Consider the following 9,664-nt stretch of genomic DNA (forward strand, 5'->3'; position numbering starts at 1 on the left):
ACCTCATTCTCTCTCTCTCTCTCTCTCACACACACACACACACACACCCAAACTCTTCATCTTGGTTATCTTCAAAAGATGGGTCCGAGGTGATTGTGAAGGCACTGCATAATAGGTGATTTCCAAGATGTTGCATGCAAGTGGTGATTATTATTCATTTTGACAGTACCTTATGATCTACATCACCTCTCCCGCCCTTGTCCACAAAGTCCTCGTGATTGGGGCCTCCTCTTTTGAAACTCACCATGAAAACTCTAAAAGAGTCCATAGTCCATGAAAACCATTATTTTCAAGTATGTGATGTAAGAGATATTTTCCTTTTCCTCTTCGTTTCTCAAGTGTCATGATTATACACTGAAAGATCTTTTTTGCGAGATAGACTAAAAGGAGTCACTCACCCAAAAACAATTATCTCCAATTTCAATAAGGTACAATCTAGCACCAAAGATTGCAAATACACATTGTTCATATTGGCTCCAACCTACCAATACGATCTACCAAATCTACTTCTTCTATAATTTGCTTAGAAGCACTTGCCATAGTATTATGTATTGAGAAACCCTCCTCCCCCCTCCACAACATTGCACGCGCACACACACACACACACTTTTACTTGTCCAAGCATCTACCATGGCTTTAATATTGATGACCACAAGCTATGATTCAGAGGAGGGAGCATAACCTTGGATAATCAAGGAGTTAATATAAGGGTGGATGATTAAAGTCTCCATAAGGAATGATCTAGACGTTTAGAGACAATGATAGATAGATTGTAATACATAATTTGATGCTAAATATTTATATAATGATTCAAGTTCTATGTACCTTGTGGGGTTTTGCTCTTTTTCATGATTTCTCCAAAAGGTTTGCTTGGAGTTTGAAATTCCTCATCGTGCACTCAACCATGGCTAGCTACATAACCATTTATGGACCATAATGTGGCCACAAGATTGTTCTTATGTTTGACAATAACGTGTATGCACTTTCTAGATCTTTTGTGATACAACGTTATGAAATAATAATGCATTCAATTTGCATCCATTAGCTCTAATGGGAGAGCAGGGGACGATAAAGGCTATTGAACTTGCTAGTAGTGAACAAATCTTGCTTCTCAATCATGGACAATGTCAATTCTAGAAGATTCGCATTCCTATTGAAATCACACAAGGCATTGGAATGAAGGACACAATAGGAATAGTCCGATGGTCCCTCCAGAGTAGTTGGTATACTATATGCAATGCCTTCACAAAGTAGCCTACACATGGCACTCAAGCAAGCAATGGATATCATTCAAGTTCAAGAGCTAGCTATGCATTATGATGGACATGTGGCATTTGAGTTACCATCTTTTGATCTATTTGTGCACGAACTTATGAAAATTGCAACATGTGAATTTACCATGGTGAATAAGTTTGCACAAATAGAGTTTTGGAATATGCTCAGCAAGATGGTTCCGAAGCAAGGATATGAATGTGTATCAATGTGTGTGTGTGTGTGTGAACACATTAAAGGAAGAGTATGGCTCTTTTGTTTGAGATTATTTGAGATGCAACATGGTTACTTTGCTACACTATCCTCTATAGAGTGACTATTGAGATCTTGATATAATCTTTTTCATTGCTTATGCTCGCTCGGTTTCTTGTCCGCTCGGAAGTACTTGCTCGAAGATTGGGATTCCTCGTCTTCCTCTAGGAGTGTAGGCTTTGGCTTATATTTATGGCTGAGTACAATTAGGTATTACTACTCTCACTCCCTCATGAATTCATCTCATGATTGGTTTACAAAGAAGACGAGGTTACATTTTATAGGTGAAGGGAACCCCTAAGGGTTACACAAGAAAGAGAAGAGCCAGTGTGAACAAGAACTGGAAAATTTTGAAAATGAGCGTCCGTGCATGATGTGGGCAGACTGGGGTCCAGTATTTTGATCACATCTCCTTAACTGTGGCTCCAAATAATAAAGTAAAAATAGGGGCACAAAACTCATCTCATAAGCTACAGCTCCCATTTTATATACTTCTTCAATTTGGATTGGAACCATGTGTTAAAAAATCATCAAGATAGGGTATAGTTTTGGCACCAAAAATCTTCTTGTGGTCCCCTTAGCCTAGACTTTCATTTGATTCCAATGGACACCTCATGCAATAGAGCATCAAGGAGAAATGGACTTTAAATTTGGATTGGAACCATGTGTAAAAAATCATCAAAATAGGGTACAGTTTTGGCAGCAAAAGTCTTCTTGTGGTCCCCTTAGCCTAGGCTTTCATTTGATTCCAATGGATATCTCATGCAATAAGTCAGCATGGCATTGCTCCTTGACAAAGTTTTGTATTCATGCTTGCAATAATGAATTAAAATAGGTGTATCTTTTAGAATCCTGCAAGCTAGCGTCCCACTAGGATTTCATTCCTTCCTAGTAGCTATTAAAAAGAAATATGAAAAATACATAGAATATATATATATATTGAAAGTTACCCTATACATAGGATCTAGCTAGGGTGTGAGATGATAATGAGATATTAGAAATAAAGAATCAATGCTTTCTGCCCCAAGTTAAAGAGGCGGAGCTATTGACGCTTTTCCCATAGTACTTTTTGATAGTAAAGTAAGAATATGTTACCCTTGAGATAAATAATATGATGAGATAGAAAGATTATTATTATACTTAGATATGCATATATACATTATAGAAAATATACTTATATATCTAAAAAGTCACAAGATAGATCTTGTAGCATTCGTTCCCACTATGTACGTGTCATAGCAGAACATCCACCGCCTCTAAACCTGCACATCCTCTGGTATGTGCCACATTTGATCTTTGCAAGATCAGTCCTCTTGTACATCTTCCTTGCTTTCTTCTTCACTAGATGATTCCGAAGTTTCATCTTCACTTTGATCTTCACCTATGTTTTTTATTTCTCCTCATCAACATCTTCTAGATCATTGTCTCCTCTGCTCTTCAACATTTTGAGCCTTTTTCCTGCAATGGGAATTTTTACTTCTGTACCGTCTAGTTCAGACAAGTTGTAAGTAGCAATTTCATACACATGCTTTACAACATATGGTCCAAACCATCTTTTTGAGAACTTATGCTTGAATGTGTACTGGTTATCAAGTCTACTATCTTACACTAAAACCCAATCACCTTTGTCAATTTCTTTTCTCCTGAGCCGATGTCGCTTATCAGAGTAGTCCTTGTTTTTCAACGTTGCATTTTTTAGTCATTCTTTTGCAGCCTCAATGTCTCCAGGTCTTCTCTCTAGTTGCCTTATGCGCAATGCAAGGAGATCTTCCATGATAATCCCCTCTTGCCAAGGTAGTACATTCCATGTGGAATTGTATCTTCAATCGGCATCACTAGCTTTTGACCATACATTAGCTCCGTAGGCATATAGCTAGTTACTGAGCTATGTGTTGTATGATGAGTCCATAAAGCATATAAAAATAGTTTTGGCCACTCACCAACTCTTCCTTTGCAATCCTTGGCCAAAGCTTTGATGGTAGGGGGATGACATCTTTCACTCTTTCCATTTCCTTCAGGGTTGTAAGTTGTAGTAAGAGAAACCTTGATTCCTATTTGGAAAACCTCCCTTGCTTCCTCGGAATCCAATTCACCTTTGTTTGCAGTGATCTTTCCCACACAGCCATAACGGAAAATCACCTCATCAAGAAGGAATTTGCACACAACTTTCGTGGTTTTAGCTCTTAATGCTGACCCTTCAACCTGGTTAGTTAGGTCCTCTCATGCACGAACTAAGTAATTCATCTGCCAAAGTCCTAAAGGCACTGTGACTAGAGCCATAATCCATTTATATTGCATAGCCAGTGGACATATAGGGTGCAATCCATCACGATGTCGGACATTTGAATACATTTAACAAGTTACACAGGAATCTACCAATTGAGATACATCTTTATACATACCCTTCCACCAGTATTTTTCTTTCAACTTGGAGAAGGTTGCCTACACACCCCTTTGTCCAGCAGCCCATAGACTCTCATGAAACTCTTGCATGAGCTTTACTTGAGTCTCTTCTTTACATATAACCCTTTGTGGTGTAGCACCCTTTTGTTTAGGATAATTCACAAGTAACCATCCCTCAAAAAGTACCCATATGCTTTCTTACATATACTTTTGAATTCTTGTTCAGACCAATCATATTGTTTTGCTAGAGTACTCAAATAACTTCCAATAAGAAGCCAATCACCTTCATAAACCTCCTTAAAGAACAATTCAAGTGGATTAGTCATGTAGAATTTTTTACCTTTGACATGAGGGATAGAATAGGACTTTGTGCCTACATCATCTCCCTCATCCATCATCTATGACTCATCTTCATACCTTGCCCTTGATAGCATATCTGCCATTGTACTGTCCTTACGTGAAATATTCCTAAACTTGGGATTTAAGGACTTAATGTAGGTAATGCACCGCAACATAGCAATGTCTGGCGTTGAGAAGCTTGTAGTCATCCCAAGAAGTGGTAGACAATTTGTTTCTACAACCACACATACACCAATTAGGTAATATTTCCCATTTTTCAAGGTTGTAACCATACCCCATAAATCTGTCTTTATATGTGGATAGTTTCTTTGGCGAGAACTTAGTACCTCTGCTCCAAATTTCACCACATTGAACATGTGTCCTTCTTTTTCATCTTGCCCTACTTCCCATCCGATTCCTATAGAACTGGTGTCTACTGTCACAAATACTGACCTTTGACACTCATACTCTACCTTTCTCAAAATTGGTGTTGACTGGAGCAACTACTTTAGCTTTTTCATGGCTTTTACATGTGCTTCTGTCCATTTAAACTTTTGATTCTTTCTAATCAAATGATAAACAGGATCAACTACATGTGTATAATGTGGAATCCAAATAGCTTAAAAGACACATGCTCCCAAAAACCTTCTAACCTCAGTGATGCTAGTGCATGTTTCTTTTATTCTTTGTATGGCATCTACAATTGTTGGAGAAGGTTTCCTACCATATGACCCGCAGATGTGCCCCACAATGAGAACTTCATTGACATCAAACATAGAATTTTTCCTGGACAAAGTAAGATTCACTTCCTCCAACCTAGATAGAATTTATCACAATCATTTATGTGATTTACCACAAACCTGCGACATCCCTTGAGATCCAAATCATCATCTTTGTCACTTTCTTCGCATCTTGTGATAGGAAAATGATCAACGAAAGGCATTGTGATTTGAGGAATAAAGTCATGTAAGACCTTATTCATCCCATTCATCATATGTGCAAACGAGTTGGTTGCTCCCTGTGGCACGGTACACATCCTTACCAAACCCAAAGGTGTCCTCATGGTTGTCAAGTCTCTGATTTTGATTGCAAATTGGCATTGATCATACCCTGAGTAGAGATCCCCCATCCAGTAGATTGCCCACCCTACAAACGCTTCTCTAAACTCATCCATAGTTGGACCTGTACCTACATTTCTAATTTTCACCTTGTTCACTGGTTTCATATCTTGGATGAAGCATAGAGCACCATTCTTCTTTGGAATTGTGAACCACCTGTTGAGTATGGAGCACAAGAAGGCTCCAAAATACCCATTTTGACATTTTCATTCAATAGATCTACTAACTTGGGCAAATGAGCCTTTGGAACCGGAATAGGCCGCAGATTCCAAGGCACATGAGGTATTGTAAAAATTACCATAGGAGCTATAATAGAAGGATCAACACATCCTATCTCATGTGGCTCAAATGAAAAAGCCTTACCATGCTTTGAAAGCATTTCATTGAAGCACTTTGTATCCTCTTGTGTTAGAAACTCCTCGCAACCAATCTGCAACTCTTGAAAAGACTCCTTTGTGAAGGTATGCCCAGTCTTTTTAGGATTCCTCAAACTTGGTTGCAAAGAAGCCTTCTCAATCTTTTCCCTGTTGTTGCATGGTAAGGGTGAAGCTACTGGTTTCACCTTCTTCACTACACTCTTGTATTTAGTTTCAACATGGACTTCTGGGCCAACTGTTTGGTTTTCTTTAAAGGCTACTATAACTTGATACATTTCGATAGAGCATACTTTCACATTTTAAGTTTCAAGATTCAAACTAGACTTCACCCATAGTATCTACAAAATAAACTTGTTCACACGACCAAAACATGTTCAGTAGGCTCTAGCAACCCACTCTCTTTCATGCCTATTTCTACTTTATGTACATACTGCCTCTCACATCTCTTCAAATCTTCAAGTTTTGTAAAACATATTGATCCATTCCTTGTGACCAAGGAGCTCATTGACAAAGTTTCACCTCTTTTTGGATCAAGCGAAACCTTTTTTCTTTCTGTACCACTGCAATGCCGCTTTACCATGGTACTTGGCTAAAACCCATCATTTACCTATGATCATGAAACTCTATGCTCACTTTTGGTGGAGGATGCTCTCTCAGGTTGTGATGATTTTTTTCATGGTTTACACAAACTGCGAGAAATTGAATAGCATGCTTACCATCTTTACTTCGTATCTTGGCATAAGCTCTACCATCATCCATTACCTTTGTTTCCATTCAAGCTCCCACAATGTAGGAGTTTCCAAGGATAAGATGATATGAAGACGTGTCATGTATAAAAAGTTTTGCTCATCCTTTACATCACCCATGTCACCTTTACGCTTGGACATGCTGCATACAATTCACCTGAAGAATTGTTTGCCACTCTAACCATCCAACCATGTTCTATGTCCCTTGGCCATTTACATTTGTTGTAAGGACTTTTTGAGATTTTATTTATTTTAGAGACATGGTCAATTAAGGCAACAAATGGTTCTTCAAGATCACCTACCTTGACCAATGCCTCTGTAGTAACACATGCCCAATGGCTTCTAGAATAGTGGCTACTAGGAATACTTTCAGATTCTTCACCACCATAAATAAATTTCACTTTCCTTACATTCCAAGAAGACTGGTAGAATCTCACCATAGCTTCATCACCTTCTTTAGCACACACCCATACTCATTGTGTCTTCATAGTATCGCCTTTAACTTGTGGGCGAATAGACTCATTAAGTGTTTGATTCTTTCTCTTGATGATGTTGATAATTTCTTAATGGAATTAATGCTTGGCTATGCCAAGCACCTCACCAAAAGTAAACTCAACCTTGCTATTCAAAATCCTCTCCTCTAGAACTTTCTTTAAGTCTATAGCAAGCTCAATGTGAGATTGTAGTTTGTAAGCTAGTCCTTTTGGCTTACCTTTTGTTGGCTCCTTTTTGTTCCCTATTGTAGATTCCTCCACTCGATCTTTAGTCCTTTCTCAACATCTTTATCTGCAAGAAGAAGCTCCAAGGTTTCTTGAAACTCTTTACCTGCAGCTTGTAAGAAAAGGTCTTCTCTGCATCTAGTGTGGCCCTCTGTGTCCTAGTAAGTTGTGCATAGCGCCGGTCAGATTCCCTAAGGAGCTCTATTATTGATAGTCCTTGATTTGGTTTGACTACCCATTCTAATAATGTCCTTTTGGTCACTCTCTCAGATTCCTCCTTTAAAGCTACTTTGAGTTCTTCCCTGTTTGTCCCATGCCCATCTTTAATTCCCCTAACATGTTCTTAAATTTCTAGAGCAACAACTAGCTCAAAGCCTTGAATCATCTCACCTTCTGACCCGCAATGCAGCTCCATCTCCTTCACATACTCACACAGATACTTGGTTACATCTTTTCCATTGAACTTATCAATTTTGTTGACGACCACTTGTATGGATTTGGTTACTGAAATCTCCCTTATTTTACTAGCATGTTGTTGTTGCATGAACATTGCAAATGCTTGAAACATTTTCATTATTGCTGGGTCAAAATGCATACCTTGTTGCTCAACATGATCACCCATGGTTACCCAAAAACTCTCACCATGATAGATTCACGTCGAGTTCACCAAAAATATGTCAAGAAATTTACGGTCTTGCCATAAATGCATCGAGCTTTGGTAGTGGGAGTTTGTGAGAGAACTCCAAAAACTATATGAAGGAGTTAAACCATAGATTCCATGAAGTCTAGGGTTTGACAGTAAGTACAATCAAAGAAGCTCTACTCTTTCTCTCTTGCACTCACACACACAGAAAGAAAGAACACAAAAGAGAATATTAAAACAATAGAAAGATGAAAACATGAAGGCTATGGTCATATCATATCATGGGTAATATGAAAGGGTTAATAGATGATTTAATGGTGTTCAATCTTTACTGACCAAACACGCTACAAATTGTTCTTTGAAATTGTAATTTTGTGCTTACCATGATATATATGTTTTGTCTAGTGATTATGATTAACTGTGTACAAATCCTCTTGGTTCATAGCAAGATAACTACACTTACATCAAAAGAAAAGTTATAGTCTATAAGGGGTAGTATGATGGGATCCGATGAAACAAGTATTTCATTGAGCCTTTCTGGACCAAAGAGAAGCACTATATGTTTTTGAAAGTGTATTTTACGGCTAATCTGTACGTTAATTCTAATAGACTGCACAGAGTGAAAGCGATAGAAATTCACACCATTTGGATTATATATCTAGGATAGCATGTGAGAAATGTAGATATGAGAGAAGTGAAGAGGTGAGAAGTTTCCCTCCCAAGCCTTATTCTTGCCCATAGGCAATAAGGATACTACGGGGAGAGATGTACCTATAGCAAGGATAACCTAGAATTTGTAGAGAGAATGAATTTCTAGAGTGATAGAGATAGGTTTAGTTAGAGAGAGAGATGAAATTAGAGATATATGTTGGATTAGAGATGAAAAGGAAAACAACAAGAAATCAAAAGAATATCAAAGTAAGTCACATATTACTTGACAAACCCTTCGGGAGTTATTCACCATTTTTTATAGAGAGAGAAGAAGAGGCATTAGGTGAAGTTTGGACTCACAAAGGGGCCCTTTAAGGAGTTTGACTTTACCTCTCTACCAAAACGGATGCATGGATAAAAATTTTGCAAACAAACTCCAAACTTGACGGAGGTTTGACAGTTAGAATGTTCTCTTCAAGCTCTATCTACTCATATATAGCATGCCATGAGATTCTTCATAGTTTAATAGATTCTTTTTTTCATTCACCTATGATGTGAACTCTGTTGAAGTCTAAGTGAATCAAAAAAAGAATCTCCTAAAATATGAGGAATCTTATGGCGTGCTATATATCAGTAGATAGAGCTTGGAGAGGACATTCTAATTGTCAAACCTCCACCAACTTTGGAGTTTGTTTTCAAAAATTTGTCTAGGCGCCCGTTTTGGTAAAGAGAGATAAAGTCAAACTACTTAAAAGGCCCCTTTGTGAGTCCAAATTTCACCTTAATGGAAGACTTCAAGCCTTGATTGATGCACCAAGTTTAAGTCCTTCTTTGATTAGAGATTATATTCTAAATATAGCTTAAATGATTGGCAAGTCTTCCTCTAGGAGTAAGCGTAGGCTTAAGCTTATGTTTATGGCTAAGTAAAATTAGGCATTACTACTCTCAATCCCTCATGGATTCATCTCATGACTCGTTTACAAAAACGAAGAGGTTCCCTTTTATAGGTGAAGGGATCCCCCAAGGGTTACACAAGAAAGAGAAGAGCCAGTGTGAACATGAACTGACAAAGTTGGAAATGAGTTGTCCCTACATGATGTGGGCAGCCTGGGGACGAGTATTCTGATCACATCTCCATAACCCT

Source organism: Adiantum capillus-veneris, chromosome 14 (assembly GCF_014529385.1).
Source record: "Adiantum capillus-veneris isolate H3 chromosome 14, ASM1452938v2, whole genome shotgun sequence".
Lineage (NCBI taxonomy): Eukaryota > Viridiplantae > Streptophyta > Polypodiopsida > Polypodiales > Pteridaceae > Adiantum > Adiantum capillus-veneris.